Here is a 22,044-nt window from a genome sequence, read left to right as displayed (position 1 = left end):
TCTCCTGACTCCCACCTCTTCTGGGGCCTCATGCATAACGGCGTGCATAGAATTCATACTAAAACATGGCATATGGACAAAAGCGGAAATATGCGTACACACAAAAAAATCCAGATGCATTAATCTGCACGCGCCTGCTGCCACTCCCCAACTCCTCCCAGAATTACACCTCTTTGAATATGCAATTCAATATAAATAGCCCTTAAGCTCAGCGTTCTGTGAAAAGGCAATAGCAAAACCATGGAGGAAAATAAAAAAATTTCAGAGAGAAGGAAAAACATACTATTTGTTGGTTTAAACAGTGGTATAAACAACAAAAGGAAATTGATCGAGTGACACAGAGTGTCGGAAAAACTCAAAAGCTCAAGTTCACAAAGTCGTACAGTGCCTGAAATAAAAAAGAAGTTGTCACATATCAAAGTCGCCGTGAAAAGGCGAGTCGTAGCCCACCGTCTGAGTGTCATATGAAAGCTTATTAGCTATTAGCAAATAGGCAGCATGGCTGAGGCAGCATGTGCTAGATGCTGTATACCAATAATTCTCTTTCCGATCAGCTGCTGTAGAGCTGTGATTGCACACTCAGATACAGTGATATATGTACTCCAAGTGGTGCAGTGAGAGTAATATGGAAAAAGATGATCCACTGTGGAAACTCCTAATGGGAGCAGCTGAAAGAAGAAGATGAAGAAGGTGCAGTGAGAGTAACAATGCTAAAGCAGCTATGGTATTTGGAACAGTTTGGCCATTCCGTCGACCATTATATTGTTACAGGTTAATTACAATCAGATGCCTTAAACTAATAAACAATATGCAGTTAATTTCAGTGTATTTGATAAAGCCGTGTCAGGGATGTGGATCTAAAAAAGAAAGAGAAACCACACTGGAACAAAAGCACTGATTTGACGCTGGGTGGCGCCAGTTTGCAAAACCGAGTGGAAAACTTGTGTACACCAGGGTTTGAGCTAGCGTGAAAATGTGTGTGGCTTTACGCCAAGTTTAGGTTTTATACATCGGGATTTGAAAACAGTTTCTTCTTCATAATGTTTTAGGAGAAGAGGGAAGTAGGTGTTTGTCTGTGAGCACCAAGTTACTGGATGACAATACATCTGTGAAGCTTTGTCACAGACGCTTACGCAACATTTGTGTGCGTGCACACTGTTTATACATCAGGCCCCTGGTCTGACTTTCAGTGCCAACATCTTTTCCAGTCGCTGATTTGACTCCAGTCTGAAAGGACTTTACAAGCTTTTGTCTTTTTTCTTTATCTTTTTGGCCTTCAAATATATGGGTTTTGTCTTTGAGGTACCCCAACACTTAATAATTGTCCTTCACATTTTGTTAAAATATATGTGTGTTTAGCTCCATGATTCATTAAGCTATATTTTATGCTTGATAGCTATCAACATCTATGTTCACTGTTCATACATTGCACTTTAGGTTTAATAGTCTTGTAATATATTTCTGTGTAGATGGTGTCTTTTAATTAATCATTACTTCTTTTGATGCCCTATTAGACCCATTGTGCTTTTATTTAATTCTATTAAATTTACATTTGTTATATGTACTGATATGGAAGTCATCAGTTTTTTAAGACACTTGTTGATAATTTAGCTCCCTGCATTTTCTTTGTTACAGAATGGGAACCATAGCAATGAAGTGGGCTGCACTGAAGAATGTGCAACCTGCCTTTTTACCTTAGACCAGTATTGCAATATTGCTTATAACTGAAAGAGAGAGAAAAAAAATTAAGTGAGCCTTTAGTAAAATGTCTACTTTAATGGTTACTTACACAACTGAAAAGAATTGTACCCTCATGGCTATAGATTGCCGCTGTATAGTGCATTGGAAATTTATAAAAACATTCTGGGTAAAGAGAATCTGGAACATTTTTTGTAACTTCTAATTGAGACACACATTCAGAGGCTCAATTACTGCCTTTACTAAAAAGTAGAAGTATGCTTGAAAAACCAGACAACCAGAAATACATGCTTGTAATAAGAAAAATAGTTTGCCAGTCCCATCACAAGACATTTTATGGGATACACACAAAATGCACTTAGTCAAATTACTGGAGATATTTGTTGACTTGTGGAAACAACAGACTTCTAATTTGCTCTTTATTTCTGCCTATCGATCTTTTTTATGGAATTAGGATAGATCACTTTTTATTAAATAATAATCTTTGTCTCAACACATATTATGTGCTGTTTTTATTTATTTTTGTCTATTGATTTAAGTCAATCAAAGACTTCCTTCTGGACTTAAAGATCATCTGAGAAATCATTTGAAAATTTAAAAAGTACAGGCAAGGGTTCTGGAGAAATCCTAAACATACTGAACTCACCAACCAGGTGATAACGCGGGTCTGCAAAATTAAGCTAATAAAAAATTGTTTTATTTGCAAATAGTTATTTTTATTTACATTCACAATAAAAAATAATTCTAATATTTCCATCACATTTAAATAGAAAACTGAAAAGAAAATAAATTAACATGTAAGAAATTACACAATTTATTCGTGTATACTGTATTCTTCTAAATCCATTTACAATGAAAATATTTAGTCAATCTATTTTTTATATATTTTTAAAAATACAGTATTATCAAGAAAAATATATATAGAAAACAATCTGTTCTTGATATATTTTTAAAAATATATAAAGAAAGCAATATATATTCATTAGCATATATTGAACTTCTTTAGTTTGTTACTTCTTACCCACCACATAGTATACCAGCTGAATTGAGATCCATGTGCATCTGTGCAATAAGTGACACCTCAACACCACAATGAACAGTGTGAGTTTTTTTTACAGTGGCTGGAGTGCCAATCCTTGCCACCAACCCTTAAGTTTTCCATGTAAGTTGTAGGACCTGCTTGCTGAGCTGGATGCAGATTAACGACATACACAGGACGGAGCAATTGCAGGTCAGGGGCCTTGCTCAGGGGCCCAATGGAGTAGAGTCACTTTCTGGCATTCATGGGGTTCAAACCAGCAACCTTCCGATTGGCGGCACAGAGCCCTAGCCTCAGAGCCACCACTCTACCCATTTCTAATACCAGGTCTGGTAAAACTACCATCTTGCAGTTTAGCCTCAGACAAACCTAGAATCTTTTGGCACAAACACAAAGGCGTCATCTTTTGATAGGGCTTTGACAGCCTGCTTCATTAAACCAAGCTACTATGATATTTGGGGTAGTAATAATAATAATACATTTTATTTACTGTGTATGGAGCCTTTCCTAGGTGGTAGGAGCACTTTATCTGGATCCACCACACTAGGTCTGATGATGTGTTTGGCAACAAACTTTATGTTTTTTCAAACTGGGCATTCTTTCTGAATTTAAACTTAAATTATCATTAAAATACAATATTGGTAATTAATTATAGGGTGTAAACAATAAGAAAATCTATAATTGACAGCTAAAAATGTGTTTTGTAGAAAAATGCGATGTAAATGGAAATGGAAATTGGAATTCACCATCGATAAATACATAAAAAGTACATGACATAAAACAGTTTTTTCATTGTATACCTGTGAAATTTACCTTAATGTGAAGGCATTTTGTATACGGTTTTTATACAGCATCTTTAAAAGCGTCCTACAGGGCCTCAGTGAATTGCTGTCCAGGTGAAAAACAAAAGAGCCACCTTGATTGAAAGAATACTTCTCATTTCGACTGTGTTTATTTCACGTGATTTTGATCTTTTCACCCCATACTGCAAGCTTCACAGTGAAACCATCTTACAAAATCCAAAGAGCCATGCATTAGTGTAGTTCTGAAATAATTAATATGCAATTTAATTGCAATATTTAACATGACAGCCTTTATTACATCATAATTTACATTTTTTTAACTACAGCTACAACAGGCAAAGAATTGTGGGAAATCGCGATACAAAGCCCCATCCATTGACCCACATTGTTTGCATGTTGAGAACTTGAAAATGGAAATGAAAGGTGGAAATGCTTTTTACTTTTCATTTTCGCAGCTTCATTGCGGTTCAGGCTGAAAATAAAATTGCAAATGGGGTTATTTCATTTTAATTTAAATTTTTGCAGCATTCTTGGATGCAGACTTTGAAAATGAAAGTACAAATAGGATATTGCATTTTCATTTTATAATTTATAATTTATAATTTATAAAGATGATCGATTTATTTTCAATATTCATGGCAAGGAAATTTCTCCATAACTATCTAGTTCCTATACGGTACACATAAATATAATTTCAAATGGAAAACTGATATTCTACCTTGGGCAGCAATTTTACTACTGAGTAATTTAACACAAAGACATTTAAAAGAATAATAATAAAAATGAAAAAGGTTTCAAACAAAACATAACAGGAATAGTAATACCATTATGATAATTCAGAGGAGCACACAACAATGTAAAGAATTTTGCAATTGGGGCACAATAAGCTGTTTTGAGGAGGCAATGCAACATTTGTTTTTGAGCCCCCTTTTCTGCATGCATGGGGATGTATAGGGGCAAGGATAAAAAAAATGAAGGGTACAATATAGACAATAATCCAAACATAGCAACAAGCAAAAAACAATAATAAACAATTTGGCTTTGCAAAGGAGACACAAACAAGGTAAAATAAAAAACAACCAATAGGGCAACAGGACTGCAGCTCTTTTTGACTACATTGCCTAACGCTGGTTTAATTCAAGGTATAAGCACTTCTCAAACATCTCTTTCATTAAAACTTGCTTTCATTGTGCACAAAATGTTGAACTTGTATGCAGTCACCAACAAACCCATCCATTGATGGAGAGGTTGATGGGACACTTGTACCAATTCATACACCTATCCTTTTTCAGCCAAGGTCTCTTTACAGACATTGTGACAAATTTCCCTGGAAGTGGCCACAGTGCATTTACGTATCTTATCCAATTCAGTGTCTATCTTTTTTTTTTTCAGTGTCTATCTACTGACCTCTGTAAGTACTCCACAGTCAGTGGCTGAAGAGAAGTATAATGCTGCAAATCAGCGGGTATGTACCATGATTTAGCTCACAGTAGGAATGTGGAAAATGCACTTCAGGTGTCTCCACAAATCTTCAGGTGGCATCATATACTAGTGATCTAATTGTGAGCCAGGAATACCAGTTACAAGCTAACTGCTGGCATGCTGTCTTCAAATTCTTTATATTACAGAATGTCTGTTAATGCAATAACTTGCAAGTGCCTAAAGATGCTTTGAGTGAGATAATCGCTGTCATATCTGTAGAGAGACACCTAAGGCCATGAGGGATGAGTCAGAACTGCTGGGAACTGCATATAGAGGGGTTTAATGCAAAGTAGTGGTTTGATAATTTCAGAATGTTTAGCGGGATGTTCTTTTAAGGCATCTGACCTGAAGACTTGCACGTAATAATACATACATACTAAGGACGCAACATTGTAGAAACTTGTAGCCATCAATAAATACAGTATATAAAAAATAAGCTTGTAGCCATTTGGCTATATTTGCAGGCTTTTTTTTCCATTTCATAGTTCTATGAAATCATTAGATATGTTAGGAATTTTGTTTGGTTCTGATTCTATTTTATTTAACATTTTATTTAAAGCAGATGAATCTAAAACCTACTTCGATTTGTTCTTTCAATATTCCTCTTTCCTCTTTATATATTAAAATGAAGGTGTTTTAAAATAACTATTTTGAAAAAATGTTCTTAAAAAGGTCATGTTATAATACTTACCTGTCCATGTTCCCTGCATGCCATATTTGTTTTCTTTAATCAGGCGATCTGTAAAACACTTAACAGTGGCATTATGCTTTTTATGAATTGCTCCAATATTAATAATATTTACTCTGATCCAGAAGTAGTCATCAACATTTATCCATAATTCATATTGAACGATCCTTGTCTATGTATGCAAATTCTGAACAATCGCCATCAAAAGGATGCACAACCTCAGAGAGTTTCTTCTTTGTTTCCCAATAAGAGAATCACTATGGAGGCCCTTTTTTTTAGCATGACAGGATCGAAGAGTACAATCAAGTGATTCATGGTGATGAACAACAGAGGATGAAATAGTGTGAGTATAACAGCAAATTTCACTGTCAGACTGTTTTGAGAGATGCTTTTATAACTTGAATAAAACTAGTCTGAGGCGAGGCAATGCAGTGAAAGTGAGCTGCAGGCCAGCTGACTGATTGATAGTTTAACTGTATTTGGCTGGACACTAAAAACACTGAGAGACCTGCAGCTTTCTTAACCAGCGTAGCCTAAGGTTGATTTGATTCACAGTGTAAGCATTTTTGAAAAAAACAGCTGTTTTTACCAGTGTTGTCTAAGGATGGTTTAATACACAGTATAAGCATCTCTCAAAAAACTCTTACACTTATACTTGTGTTCATATAATTATCACAAATGACTTGACTGTTTGCACTATTACTCATGGCACACTAAAAAAAAATTTCCATAACTGGAATTACACATTATGTTGTGCACTGATTGGATGGTGATTTTTTTCATAACTTTTATAGGTTGATGAGGATGAGTTTACAGGATTCCCATAAAAAATTAAGGATACTTCAGTTTCATTGAATTTCACAATTATATTTATATTCAGGGACCTCAATTTATTTTATATATTTATGATCCTGTATATTTGGATACTTAATCAAAAATATAATAGTAAATAATTATGTAGTTACCATCACTGGAAACTACCATTGGATCTGGTGTTTTAAATACCCTGCTACTCCTGTTAATACACCAAAGTATTATACTCCTGGGGTAACCATTCTTTTTATCTTAATTAAGTGCCACAGGTATACAGCTGCCATAATAGAGGTTTCACAAAAAGCCCAAGGCGTAGCAGAAAACATAATGACATACAAATCTGGAGCTTTGCTGAGAAAACACAGTCTCATAAATTTCCATAATAAGAAACCTTCAGCTCTCAAATTGTCATTATAACATAAGAGAATGAAAGAATGTACGAAATTATGCAAACTAAACCAGAAGAAAGAAAGGCCTGGAACAACTGGAAACTCCATTGGAAAATCCTACAAGAAAGATAGGAAGCAACATGGATTAAAGAAATATTCAGAAGCGAATCAAAAAATGTTTGACCAATGGTTAAAAGTAAATCATTACCCAGCAGATTAACTGACATGGCATGGGAAATAAAACCAGGCATCATAAACACTACAAAAGACTGAGTGCAAAGGGAAAGTCAGTCTAATTGACAAATGACCAAGATCCAACTGCAGTGGTATTGAAGATGCTGAGCATTTGAAGTGGGGATGTAACCACAACCAAAAGGTGTGGAATCCCCAAAAATCTTGTTAAATAGAATACAGATCAACAAAGATAAAGATGTGTACAGTAAGTTCCAAACCCTACTAACAAAAGAGGAACAAAATCTCTTCTAGGTAAGAGATAACATTATTAAAAGCTTAGTACAGATGTCAAGGAGGCTGTTAACAAGTCATGGAAAGGTAATGCCAATTCCTAGTGTTGGAATTCCAAGTGTTAAACATTCAATCACTACATTTCATTAACTCCTTCCATATGTTGTTGCCCCCAGTTTTGGTTCATCTCTGGTGTCCTCAGGTTTCCATCTATCGATATGAAAACTATGATCCTACTCAATGCATCTATAAGCACTTGTGGGCTGATGAATTTGCAGACTTTCAGTAACATGAAAAGTTTGAAGTCAGTATTTCAGCAATTAGCATGTAGCTAGAATTCTTGGCTGTCTATTCTGTTGCTGAGGACTGATGAATTCATTTTTATTCATTTTGGGGATTTACTATATATATATATATATATGTATATATAAACACATCTATATATGATTTGAATCTCTTGCAACATTAATTTCAAGAATTAAAAAAATCACATGAGCCAAAACTCATAACTGAGTCAGTTTTAGCTGCAGTCTTAATGTAGTATTAGTAGGCTGTAGCAACACATAGATTCAACAGCTGTAGGTAAAGTATGAACTTTTAGCGTACTTTTTATTATTTCAATAAATAGCTTTGTTCCAGGATTGGGGGAGGAGGCAAGTTGCCCCTTTGACTCCCCCATAGTTGGTACTTATGTACAAAGATGTTCTTGGGTCCACCCTAGTGACTGAATACCCCTACACAACACATACTCTGTATAACCCCAATTTGCACCCCTGTGTGTAATGTATAAAGCTATGTTGGGGACAATCTCTTACAAAAATCCTCAAGTAGAGCATAAAAATCAATATTATCTGTTGCAGGTGATGATGAAGACGAACACATCTTGATTTAGATGTAGTGGACACATAATCATAATGCACAGAACGTAAAGTTAATAAAGTTTTTATGTAGGCGAACCTGTTCACGGTTTTGTGAGTGTGAATTAAATTGAATTCCTATGTTTTTCTCTACAGCTGCTGTCGCAAATAAAAAATCCAAACCTCAACCTGCACCGTTGTTGGAATACAGTTTTACAACCATTCAGGTAAAACGTTAATTATGAATACCTAACAGAAACGCATCCAAATGAGAGACACCTAGTTTTTGTGGGGTTTTTCTTGGTTAAAGCATTTCTTCTGTATTGCACAGAATGATTGACTATAACTCAGGCAGTGGTTGTAGTTCTTAACATGTTAGAAAATGTATTTATAAAGTACAGTAATATCCTATTGCATTTGGGGATTAGTTAACTGATTCGAAAGCTGGAAGTACTTTATATTTTTTATTACTTCAAAGAGTCCGCTATCACATTTTTGCTTATTAAATAGTTTTGTGACAGTGAGTCTTATTTAAAAATAAAACTGATAATATAATTCAATTACACGTGTCAATAGACTACATTAAATACATGCTCAAAGGCAAACATAGCTAAAGTAAGTTTGTGGTGGATCAATAGCTTTAACTGAGAGATTCCATTTCAGGTAACGTAAAAATGGCATCAGTTGATAAATTGTTATTTGTTGTGGAGAGTCTGGGACTAATTGTACCTCAAATGTCTTAAACATAACATTTTTGAAAGATGTCTGAAGTTAAAATTTTTAGTTGCCTCTGACCATGATGGAGAGCATAGACTTATCCAAAACAATTACAGGGTAGGAGAAATACTGAATCATTATGATGTGCAAATAATGGATCTGTGTAGTTGCTTTACTACAACGTAATTACCAAAGACATGTTTGTTTATGCTATACTTACAGAATGATGCTTACATAATTCCTTTCCTGCTACATTAATTTCTGGATATGTGACTTTTTTATATTTTTCGTATTTTTCCAGTTAACTTACCTCAAACAGCAGAAGATGTGAGTTAGCGTACCAGAGATGCGACTTGCATATGTGTTGCCCCTCATCATTTTACTACGTTTTATTGGGGATGCAGTTTGCCATCAGGAACAGCTCTCAGATGTGTAAAAGAAGAAGTTTAGGTGACCCCTAGTAAAACAGTAAACTACTCCTTAACTGAAGTCTTACAGATTGTTGTTCCTTTACAGACTATGCTTTTCAAAGAGGAATTTTTCACTAATTTGTTCAGTGCAAACCATTTTAAACACTTTTAAACTTTCTCAAAAAGTTTCTAAGAGGAATAAGTGTGTTAAATTTCATTAAAATTGGTCCAGTGGGTGCTGTGTTATTTCATGCAGACAGACTGAAAGACAGCGAAACAGACATGGTGATCACAGTAGGTACTTTTCACATTAGATATTGATGTGCTTACAAAGGAGGACAAGATGGTATATTCCAGTAAAGCAAGGATCAACATCGGCCAATGCTTGAATCTAAGATCTGGGAAGAGCAAATTTTAATGCTGGCTCTGAAGCAGTTGTCAGACTCTTCATTCTTTTATGGATATTTGAGGAGTAAATTAAATGTATCTTTGTTTTGAGAAATGAAATAAAAAGTATAACTGCCTTGTTATCTTATAATATCATGGAAGAGGTATGATTGTGTGATAATTCATCCTTTGTAGAATGAGAGCTTTATTTGCATATTTGCTGTTAATTTATATAGTTTGAATGAAGTGGAAGACTGTGAAAAACATATATTTTGCATCTCATCTCTTCTCCTGTTCTGGAAAGGTTACTAGTGTAGACAAGGTGTAGAGACTATCCTTTCTAAGTAAAATTAGGTTTCATCTTTTTGTTATCAGTTTGTGATACTATGCTAGAGCTCTTTGCAGTCAAATATTACACAGATGTGGTCAGAGTATGCAATTTCAGAATTGAAGTCATGTTTTACTCCTGAAAGCGTCTGCAGGTCCTCAACAAATGGAGTTAATTAAATCTGTTATCTTACTTAAGATAAGTGTAGCAGAAATCAGATAGGTATTCAATATAATTAAATTGTAGTAGATAGTGGTAATGAAGAAAGACCTTAGTCAATGTGCAGGTTAACCTCACCAGTGGTCACGCTTTAGTTAGTTACAAAAATAATGAGACAGAAGCCATAAGTAGCCCAAAAGAAGTTAATGGGATGATTTGCTAGAGTAATTGCGGGTGACAGGTGGAGAGGAGATCAGTAGTTTGAAGGGGTTCAATGCTCTACAGTATATAAAAAGAAAAAAAAAAGTGGTTTCCTGGACATCTAAGTCACTGTACATAAATGTGTTTGTTGCCTACTGCAAGGAAACCCAAAACATACTGTAAGGAATGCTATTTCTCAGGTGGCATAGGAGCATTTAAGAGTTTCCTAGAAGCATTCCTTGAAACATTTGTGAATAGGGGAGTTTCACATCCTGTTTTTATTGTCATCCCCAATAGGAAGGACTGATGGAAGGTGAGTGAATTTACATGTTCTGGATAAATAAGCTGTTTAGAACATGTTTGGACTGAAGCTTCTGTCTTAACCACTTTAAAATAAGTATCTTCTTCTTCTTTCGGCTGCTCCCGTTAGGGGTTGTCACAGCAGATCATCTTCTTCCATATCTTTCTGTCCTCTGCATCTTGCTCTGTTACACCATCACCTGCATGTCCTTTCTCACCACATCCATAAACCTTCTCATAGGTCTTCCTCTTTTTCTCTTGCCTGGCAGCTCTATCTTAACATCCTTCTCCCAGTATACTCGGCATCTCTCCTCTGCACATGTCCAAACCAACGCAATCTCACCTCTCTGACTTTGTCTCCCAACCGTCCAACCTGAACTGACCCCCTAATGTACTCATTTCTAATCCTGCCCATCCTTGTCACAGTGCAAATCTTAGCATATTTAACTCTGCCACCTCCAGCTCTGTCTCCTGTTTTATGTATGATTATTCAAATTTGTTCTGGAGAATTTTCAAAGAGTCCTGAAAAATATATATAGCATGACATCTGAAATAAAGCTAATTTGCAGTCTAAACTGAGACTCAAGCTTTAATGACAGAATTGCAGCATTGCTTTGTAAAAACAAAAGAGACAGTTATTCCATCTCCAGCTGTCATTGAAACACCAGAAATGAGAATTGTTATTTTATATAACTCAATTGTTACGTCACCCAAAGTTCATTATTAAGGCATAAGTGATAACAAGAGAATTTTCTCAACTTGCAGGGTGAAACACAAAGACATAATGCATTTTTAAAGCAATCCTGTTAACCAAATGTTGTTCACCAAACTCTTAGACTTTGGACAGTGCCACCTGCTGCAGCTAAATTTTCTACTTCCTGCCTGGTAGATTCCAGTATGCACTGAACTCCCTGCTATACTTCTTTTTCATCTACAGTATGATTATGTATATAATGGAACACCTCCACCATTCTGCATAGTCACTTTCTCCTCTTGTCATTCCAGCACATGGTAAAGACTGATTATTAAATACAGTTTGCATCTACATGTCATAAGGATATTCAAGGACTGATGATTAGTGCCTAAATATTTCTTGTGTATACTATCTGATGCTGTGTTCAGTGTATGATGTTGCATTCATTGGCTGTCTTTGGCATTCTACTACTGTATCTGGGATATATGCAAGTAAACATCTCAATACACTATGAGCACTTAACAAACAATACACTTGACCTTGAATTTAGACTGATGGCATATCCTTCTCCTTTAATATGTGCAGTGGACTGAAAGAGCACCATTTACTCAAGGAAAAGGATGTTTTTTGGCCCTTTAAAACATTATTCCATTAAAATGGAATGTTGCAGTATGCAGCAAATTAGGCCTTGGTCTAATATTCCAGCCAGGTGTCCTGAAAGCCAAGACTCAAAGCACTGTGATCATTTTTAGGTTTATTCTTTACAATTAAAAGTTTTTAACATGTTTCTCTGAAATATTATTCTATCAAAAAACAGTCAATACATATATTAGTGTTCAAAAATATTGAGTAAAAATGTTCATTGATCAATAGGCAATAATAGTTACAGTAGATAGTTGAAATGGAAGCAAGAAGGCTGGGGTAGTCAAAAGATTTTTTTTTTACTAAACAACTCTGGTGGTTATCTGGGATACTATGAAGATTTATTTTTCATTCTTTCTCCTGAAATTGTAGTGTTTTTCATGTTTTGGCCTGGTCTCTGTTGAACACACTTGTTGGTCTTTTTTTTGTTAACAAAGTTTAATTGAAATATTAAGAAAACCCTTTAAAGGGGAACATAAAGCCATTCTGACAGCAATTACATTAACGTTAAACCGATCATCTCCCACTATTTCAACTTCATGGAATTTATATATATATATATATATATATATATATATATATATATATATATTTATTTATTTATATATATATATATATATATAGTGGCATGAGGCTGGGGGCCAGACCAGGCTGGGATGCACCTTATACATCCCCCGGGCCACGAGGGGGCAACCACCCTGCATAAGGAGGGGACCACGGAGACAGAGCCAGGAGACTCAAACCCGTTGGTGCCCGTGGCTACTGCCAGGGGGCGCCCTGAGCATTGTGGAGCCCAGGAAACCTGCACTTCCACAACACCTGGGCAGGTGGAGGAAGAACCTTCCAGGGACACCTGGGGCCTCATGTATAAACAGTGAATATGTACAGAGATGTTGCGTAAGAACGTTTCCACGTTCAAATCGTGATGTATAAAACCTAAACTTGGCATAAAGCCACGCACATTTCCACGGTACCTCATACCCTGTCGTATGCAAGTTCTCCGCTCGGTTTTGCAGACTGGCAACACCCAGCGTCAAAGCAGTGCTACTGTTCCTGTGTGGTTTATCTTTCTTTTTCAGATGTACCGCGGCTTTATAAATACACTGAAATTAACCGCTTATTATTTATTAGTTTAAGGCATCTGATTGTAATTAGCCAGTAACAATATAATGGTCCACGGAATGGCCACACTATTCCAAATACCATAGCTGCTTTAGCGTTGTTACTCTCACTGCACCTTCTTTTTCTTCTTTCAGCTGCTCCTGTTAGGGGTTGCCACAGCGGATCATCTTTTTCCATATTACTCTCACTGCACCACTCAAGGGAGCTGATCGGAAAGAAAATTATCGATATACTACATCAAGCACACGCTGACTCAGCCATGCTTCCTATTTGAACTGCTGCTCACATGGCAAAAGCTTCAAACCTTTCCTGTACGGACCTCGCGGTTCAGAAACAGTTTCATTCCAAGATCTCTAAACACACTCAATCAGTCCATCAAGTGCTTCTTGTAGAACTGTTTGTACTTATAAGTACAATCACCTCAATTGCACTACAGTTATAATATTACACAACCTGAGCCACTTTAGAGTAAAGTGTGAATTTACATATGATGAAGATATCATTTTAAAGATGAAATGCAGCAAAATATGTTTATTATATTATACAGATAAAACTTTAACTTCATTTAAATAATCTATATTGTTAATAATTAAAGGACACGGTGTTGATGCGCTAGCAAGGATCTAACGTTCCGTTGATGGATTGTTCCTGCCGCCCACTGTATGCTTCACTGGGACTGGCGTGAAGGATAGAATAATTAAACATGTACTACGAAGATATTTCAATGTTCCTTAAAAGTTTTGAAGAATTGGTGTTATAAGCTTACAGATGGCTTAACGTCTATTACAGAGCTGATTGTGTAGCAATTGGTTACTTGGAGAAAGAAAAGGAAGGACAGGAATTGGGGATTAGTACGTTTGAAAGAGACAGTACTGCTGCAATAAAGTATTTCATTGAAGGTCGTGCACAATCATTGCACCACTGTGTTCACATGTTTAATAACATGCTTTAACTCCTATCATCATGAAAATTATATCAAGTATACATCTCAGTATTTTAATTATTCAGAGAGCTATGGATTCTGTGTCCTGTCGGGGGAAGAGAAAACCCAGAAGCACGTAGTGATTCACACACATAGAAGATCAAATACAAAACAAAGCATTTAACGTGCTACTTTAGTTACAATGGCATTTGAGAAACTAGTACATTAAACGATTTTAAGAAGTTTATGATGTTCTACTGTACTTTAATGACAAAATAAACTACATGATTAAAGTGGAAATTTAGAGATTAAAGTTGACGTTTCGTGCTTTTTTCCCACTGTGTGCCTTTTTTTTTTCTCTGTACCCTAAAAAGCTTTCATATGACACTCAGACGGTGGGCTACGACTCGCCTTTTCACAGCGATTTTGATATGTGACAAATTCTTTTTTATTATGGGCACTGTGCAACTTTGTGAACTTGAGCTTTCGAGTTTCTCCGACATGCTATGTCACTCGATCAACTTCCTTTTGTTGTTTATACTACTGTTTAAACTAACAAATAGTACGTTTTTCCTTGCCTCCATTTGGTATTTGCTGCAATTCTTCTATTTTCACCCTTGTTTTTCCCATTTTGAATGCTGAGCTTAAGGACTATTTATATTGATTTACATATTGAAAGAGGCGTAATTCTGGGACAGCAGGCGCATGCACAAGCGTTACTTTTCACGCTGACCAGGATTTATGTAGCGGAAGAACACGGAAGTTGGCGAACACACAGATTTATGCATCTGGATTTTTCTGTGCATAAGCACATTTTGGCTTTTGTGCTTACGTCATGTTTTAGTGCGAATTCTACACATGGCGTTATGCATGAGGCCCCTGGAGTGCTTCCGGGTGCTCGTGTGGCACTTCCACTACACGAGGAAGTGCTGCCAGAAGGTCATTAACAAGCACCTTGAACACATCCAGGTGAATATAAAAGGGGCCACCTTCCTACAGTCGGGGAGCTAGAGTCGAGAGCTGGAAGTGGACAAAGCTCCAGTGACAGGAGGAAGAAGGGCGGCCCACAGACATTGAGAGAGGCCCGTGTTGGGGGTGGTTGGTGCTGGAAACACTGTGTGCTGTGTGGGACTTTTGGCAGTAATAAACGTGTTTTATAAATTGCTGGTGTTTGTCTAATGGTGTTCGGACCAGTTCTCACAATATATATATATATATACAGTTAGGTCCATAATATTTGGACAGAGACAACTTTTTTCTAATATTGGTTCTGTACATTACCACAATGAATTTTAATTAAAACAACTCAATGCAGACTTTCAGCTTTAATTCAGTGGGGTGAACAAAACGATTGCATAAAAATGTGAGGCAACTTAACTATTGACTAAAATGTAATTCCTGTAAGTTTTGTCATTTCTTTTTTTTAGCAATTCTGGAAATTGGGTCCCCATTCATTTATTTGTGCAATTGTAATTACAGTGGAATCACTTTTTGAGTGAGTCTGGGGCATGAATATTGCATGTTCTTGAGGACGCTGAAGGAAAATGAGACTCACACAGACACAGAAAAATCAGTAAACTTCAGGAAAAAGGCCAGAACCAGGATTCAAACCTAAAATTTTGGATCAATGAGATAGTAGTTCTAACAACGGGAAGATTCACTTGAAAGAGGCCCCGAATATTCTTTTGTAACTCCCGTTAGGATGAAGCAATATGAACCAAAAAAATATGCTATATACCTTGACATATGTGTAATCGAGTGCATTACATGTGATGCTGGAAGTGGTTTCCATTTTCTGACAGACATCTTTCGACGCTGCACTCCATGTTCCTGAACGTATCAGCAAGCATCTCAGGGGGAATAGCAGCAATTTCGTGTTGGATGTTTTCCTTCAAATCTTCCACAGTGCAAGGCTTGTTCCAATAGACTTTTCCTTTGAGCATACCCCAAAGGAAGAAGTGTGGTAGTGTTAGATCTGGCGACCGTGGTAGCCAAAGCCCTTTTGAAATTACCCTATTGCCGGAGAAGTACTTAATTTCTGCCATGCTCCTTGCCGATATGTGACACGTTGCTACATGTTGCTGGAAGTAACCTTCCATTAACTCACGATCATCCAGTTGATTCTGACATCGCTTAAATGAATTGGTGACTCAATAGGTTCGTACCATGAAGAAACGCTGCTCAATACTGTACACCACCATCCTGATGAGAAGTCGAGTGACTGAGTGATGGGGTACTCAGAAGTTGCAAATGGAGGTTAAATGCCGCGACAGCTGTCTGGCGCCTACCTCAGTGCTCCAATGCAGGGGCCTCCTGGCTTGTTCAAAGCTCCATATACCGAGCAGCACATTGCACGTTGTTTCGTTCAGATTGCTTCGTCCTAGCGAGAGATATTACAGAATATTCGGGGGTCTCTTTTGAGTGAATGTCTCTGTGTTATGTCACTGTACTGTTCATCATAGTTAATATGTTCCTTCTTTAATTTCCCCTTAACATTGGTTCTTATTATTTATTCCCTAGTGCTTATCCTTACTACTAATTAGGGTCTTTATTCAATTACACTTAATATTGCTCAACTTGGTAATTTGTTTAATTGAGATTATCAGTATTTATCTTTAATCTTACTTGGAAATTCCTGACAAGTATTGATTATATACAGTATGAGCTCTTGTTATAAAATAAGATTTTGTTTCTAAACTTTCAGTAGCTTGTATTACTACCACTTGTATGGTTTAAATTGTAAAAACAGATATTTTGGCCCAAGGGTTTGGATTCACTTTATCCTCATTTTGTTAAGACATAGCATAGGTTAGGTGGTCACAGTAATGTTACGCTTACCATCTTTAGGACTCTTTGAATGTTGAGCTTGACAGTGGTCAACTGCCCTTACAAGTGTCTCGAATTAAGTCTTCACTAATATCCTTAGAAGGAATTAATTAGGGCTAAGTGGACAGATTAACAGAGTAAGAAAAGGTATTAAATGTAAAATGATGTTTGTTACACAGTTGTGAATAATGCAAATAAAAATATTTAATCCCAAAATGCCAGTCACACATCCAAAGAATTGTCCCATTTAAAATCTTAATATGCATGCCATATTTTGCTAAACGATACTGTTAGTAATATCTTTCAGTGATGTACATCTGCCAAAATCAAAGAAAAATATTTTTTTTAAATGAAAGAAAATGCAGACAGGTTATTTTGTGCCCTAAGACAAGCTTATTAGTGTGCCAACCAACTGTTTGGTAGCTAACCTGTGCAGCTGGGTTTCCCCCCCCACTTATGATCTGCACCCTAAGCAAATGCCTAATTCACCTTAATAGTCACGCTGGCCCTGCATACTAGTGATAGATTTCATTACACATTATTTTAACATATTATTTGAGGACATAGAATTGTTTAAGTTATGGTGAATATTGACAGTTATGGTGCCATTTCCACTCTGAATAATTGAGACAGGTAGAAAAAACAGAGCTTGATGTGCTCTCTTGGAATTGTGAAAAATGATCCCACGTATATGAAGGAAAGGAGGTGTGGTGGGAGACCGAGAATGGGTTTGTCACATTTTGCCTTTAGTCCTCTGTAGATCTATATAGGAGCAACAGTGATGATCTTAGTTCACTTGGCCTTCTGTCACCTACAGAATAATTTATTAAACAGTGCTTTTTAATTGTCAACACTCTCATCCAAAAATACCTAGATATTCTTTTTACCGTTTATTATCCTTGGAGACAACTTAGATGTTTTGATGCTCCTTTCTGTTCCAGCACTTCTTACTGCAACACACTTTATAAATATCTGTTTTACATCTAGTTCCTATTCTATGGAGCCATTTACTTAGGTAATTTTGTGAGACTCTGCTGGCTACAGCATTTAAATCAGGACTAAAAAGTGTGTTGTTTTTATGAAATGTTTTTTCAGCAGTTTTTTTCAGACACTAACTTTCCCATGCCTTAATGAGGGCAGCTGTCATTGTACTGCTGCCTCTTATCTCTAGTAGACTGGGTTTTAATTTCAGCCAGCTTAATATTTATGTGGAATTTGCCACTTCCCTTACATCTGTATTTCTGTGTACTCTGCTTTTCTCTTATTGTTCAGAGATGTGTGTCCCCATCACCCTACAACTGGATTAATCAAGTTCAACAACTGGACAGACAGATGTCTTACTGTACTACAGATTCTCTGGCTACAATCAATCGATCTGTTTCAACATAGTATTATTCATAGTCCTTAATGACTAGTCTTTTCCCAGCTCCTCTTAGCATCAGATTTTCTTATTTTAATTTTTATAGAATTACTTGATTACATGGTAAAGTTTTTTTTTTAATGCTCATGATGGTAATACTGTTCGATAAAATCAAGATTTATTGATCGACTGATTCTCAGTAATTCAGGCCCATCAATGGTAATAGGTCCACTCCACGATAGCCATCTAGAAACTTTACATTGAACATTGACCAGAAACGAGATGTTTCCAGTAGACTAGACGAATGCCTCCAGGAAATACTATGGAAAAAAAATCAATTTCAAGTAGATGTACAATCATTTTGTGTTTCCCAAAAGATACATCTGACTTTAAATACAATTCTCTTATATACCATATGCAAAATGTTTCCAGGCCTCACAGAAATCATGAATAGGTGGAGGCATGCAGAGAGATGGCGGATAACTTTACTGACTGGTGCAGGATGAATCATTTGAAGGTCACATTAGCAAACTGAAGTAGATGGCTGTAGACATTCAAGAAGAGAGGGGAGGCACAGACTGTGTTCTTCGTTTAGGGAATAAAAATTTAAGAGGCTCAGTTATATACAATATTTTACAAAAGTCTTAAGACACTTTAGATAGTTCACAAAAATATCTGTCTTAGATGTCTCCTGGATTAGTTTCTTAATAGAACAGAGTGTATTTAAGAGTTTAAAACAATCCTTTTACAAAAGATGAAGCAATACAATAAGATATTTGAATGTTTAAAGAAACAAACTAACATAGTAATAGACCACTTTACAGTTAAACAAGTGAGATCTTTGGAGATATATAGCACAGTATTTGATTAATTAAAAAGATCAATAACCAGAATGTGTAGGTTGAACAAAAGTGATTAACTGAAATGGGAACAGCTGTGTAAAGGCAATAAAACGGCAAGAGACAACCAATAAAATGAGTCAGTTTAACCTGCAAATCTCACATCATGTTAAAACAGAGCATAGTGGCAACAAACAAAATGGTTATTCTGCATTAATAAGGTCTCTCCCAAGCAGAAACTTTGTGACAGACAGGTGTTTCCAGATGTCCTGTACAACCTCGATGGCAGAAGCACAAACAATCAGGCAATGAGGGACACAAGCACGAGAGTTGGAAACTGAGTGCAGCAAACAAGAAATACATCAAGCTTACTTCCTTTCAACATCAGAAGATGTCCAGCAATGATATCAGTCCTGAACTGGCACAAACGACTAGGACCCTAATACATCCATCTACTTTTTGGAGAAGTCTTACTAAAAGAGGTCTTTATGGAGGAGTTGTGACCATAAAGACATTCCTCTGGGTTGGAAATAAAACCAAAAAACTCACCTACACTAAAACAGGTACTCTGAACTGATGAGTCAAAATTTTAAGTTGTTGGCTCTAAATGAAGGCAGTTTGACCACCCAAGGGGTGAAGAATGGCAGACTGATAAATGTCTCTAGATACAAATGAAATTAATTGGAGTTTCCCTGCAGGTTTAGGGCTGCATTACTGCAAACTGAAGAGGTGATTCGATGAAAATCAATGGTCCTACTCACTGCTGAGATGTACTGTCAGACTCCTATCCAACGTGCAGTACAATCAGGGAGGAGTCTAATTGGTCCCAGCTTTTTTTTGTGTGGCAATGACCCCAAACATATGGGCAAAATTATAAAAAATTATTTGCAGTGAAAAGTGTTTAATCTGCGAGAAATGATCTTGTTCTCATCAAGCCAGTCTGAGATTACTTGCATAGACACAAGCACGTAAGACAGTCAGAGTCAGCAGAGAAGCTGTGATAAGTTCTCCAAAAGGCTTGGAACAACTGACTATGCCAACTGAACAACTGACTAATGTTAAAAAACCTCCCTTTGACCTCCCAACACAAGAGACAAGCTCTCTGGTATCACTCCCTAAGGACCTGAACATCATCATTCTGTCAGCAGACCAAAAGAGATGCATCGTTGTGCCCAATGCATTGGACTATCATGCCAAGGCCACCACACTCCTGAGTGGTGACTATACATATGAATCATGAATAAAATATCCTTTCAGCCGGCTGTAGAGTGGTTGTAATAGCTTGAGAAAGACAAAGCCATTGAGCACACTCTGTGAATCATACTTAGTTCTATTGTCAGTAACACCAACTTGGTAACATAAAACATTGCTAAAAACATAGCTGCCATCATAGCCCCCTTAGCCGGCAACACAGTACACCACATTCAAACTCTTTTAGAATTTCATAATAAACTCTATAAGATAAAGCTGGAAAGTGTTAGGGCTCGTGTTTACTTCACAATCACAACGTGTATGCACACACATCATGGCTGCCACGAGTTCCCAGAAATTAATGTGGCGCGTGCGCGAGTTGCAGTACCAGCAAAAAGTCAGGGGGCGCAATGTGATAAAAATCAGAATGTGACATTGGGGTCTCTGTTTACTATCTACATGTGACAGAAAGCCGCTATGCAGAACCTCCGGGATCGATGTGCATGCTTCAATATTTGATGAATGGTTCGATATGGTGAAGCAAAATGCTGACATACAAATACACTTGTGGTTATTTTATATTCGTGTTGCATATTCCTCATTGTAACGGCACAATACATTTTAAAGTTCTCACATACCATCTTTCTCCTGTCTCTTTTTTTTTTTTTTTTGCACCTTAACAACAGTATCAGAATGTAAGGCAGCATATTTGAGCCACATGTATTTTGTGATTAAAGTGGATGTTTCGGCTTTAATCTCAAAATGTCTACTTTAACCTCGTAGTTTACTTTATCATTAAAATAGACCGTGGTAAATGTCATCTTAAAACCGGGCCAGTTGTTAATCACTATGTGCTTCTGGGGCTTCCTCCTGACCTGACAGCAGCAATCGCCACACACAGAACACATTACATTTATGATATTCCAGCTCTCTGTACATTTAAAATCCTTAGATTTATACTTGATATCACTTTCACAATGAAATGCTTAAAGTATGTATGTTACATTTTACAGATAAGTCGTTAACTTAATTTACATAATAAATACTGATAATAATTACACATGTTGTGATGGCACGGTTTGCCTCGCAAGGAGTCATGTCCCTTCTGTTCCTTGCCTGGAGTTTGCATGTTTTCCTGGTTTCCACAGTGTGCTCCCGTTTCCTTCAAAGACATAAAGGTTTGGGGATTTGGTGATGCTAAAATGACAGTAGTGTGTGTGTGTCTGTGTGTGCTTGTGTTCACCTAGTGATGAGCTGATGCCCCGTCCATGGGTTGTTTCTGTCTCACACGCAATGCTTGCTGGAATAGGCACATCCCTGGATTTATTGATTTAATCATTAAACATCCTTTTCAGAGATATTATGGCAAGGTGTCCTCGCAATTTAATGGGTGTTTCAGGCAATTCACAACACAGCAAAGCTGAACTTGTTCTCACGGTGATGATATCTTGCACTGCCACCTGATGGAATCTTCCAGATTTACGTAAAGTACGTGTGCAAGTATGAAAAGTACAATGCTTGCGAAGCAGTAGCATCCGCTGGAGCATGCATCGCATCGCGTGAAGTATAAACCTGGCCTTAAACCACCATTTATATGCTTGCCCTTTATAGGGGCAGTGCAGACAGTGAGTATGTCATCCCGGCTTGTCATCCCGGCCAATACCCCCAGGCCGCCAGATGGAGCCCTCCCTGCAGTATGGAGGTGCCCGAAG

The 22,044-nt window shown here is 36.9% G+C and overlaps 1 long non-coding RNA gene across 1 annotated transcript; it reads left to right on the top strand.

Annotated features, from left to right (window-relative positions):
- The first annotated feature begins 4,930 nt into the window (after positions 1-4,930).
- LOC120532142 lies at positions 4,931-9,318 on the top strand. The gene is made up of 3 exons (XR_005634218.1): positions 4,931-5,005; positions 8,391-8,461; positions 9,253-9,318. It is a non-coding gene; the product is annotated as an uncharacterized LOC120532142 (long non-coding RNA).
- The last annotated feature ends 12,726 nt before the right edge of the window (positions 9,319-22,044 follow it).

Source organism: Polypterus senegalus, chromosome 7 (assembly GCF_016835505.1).
Source record: "Polypterus senegalus isolate Bchr_013 chromosome 7, ASM1683550v1, whole genome shotgun sequence".
NCBI lineage: Eukaryota > Metazoa > Chordata > Cladistia > Polypteriformes > Polypteridae > Polypterus > Polypterus senegalus.
This window is presented reverse-complemented; position numbering and strand designations above follow the sequence as displayed.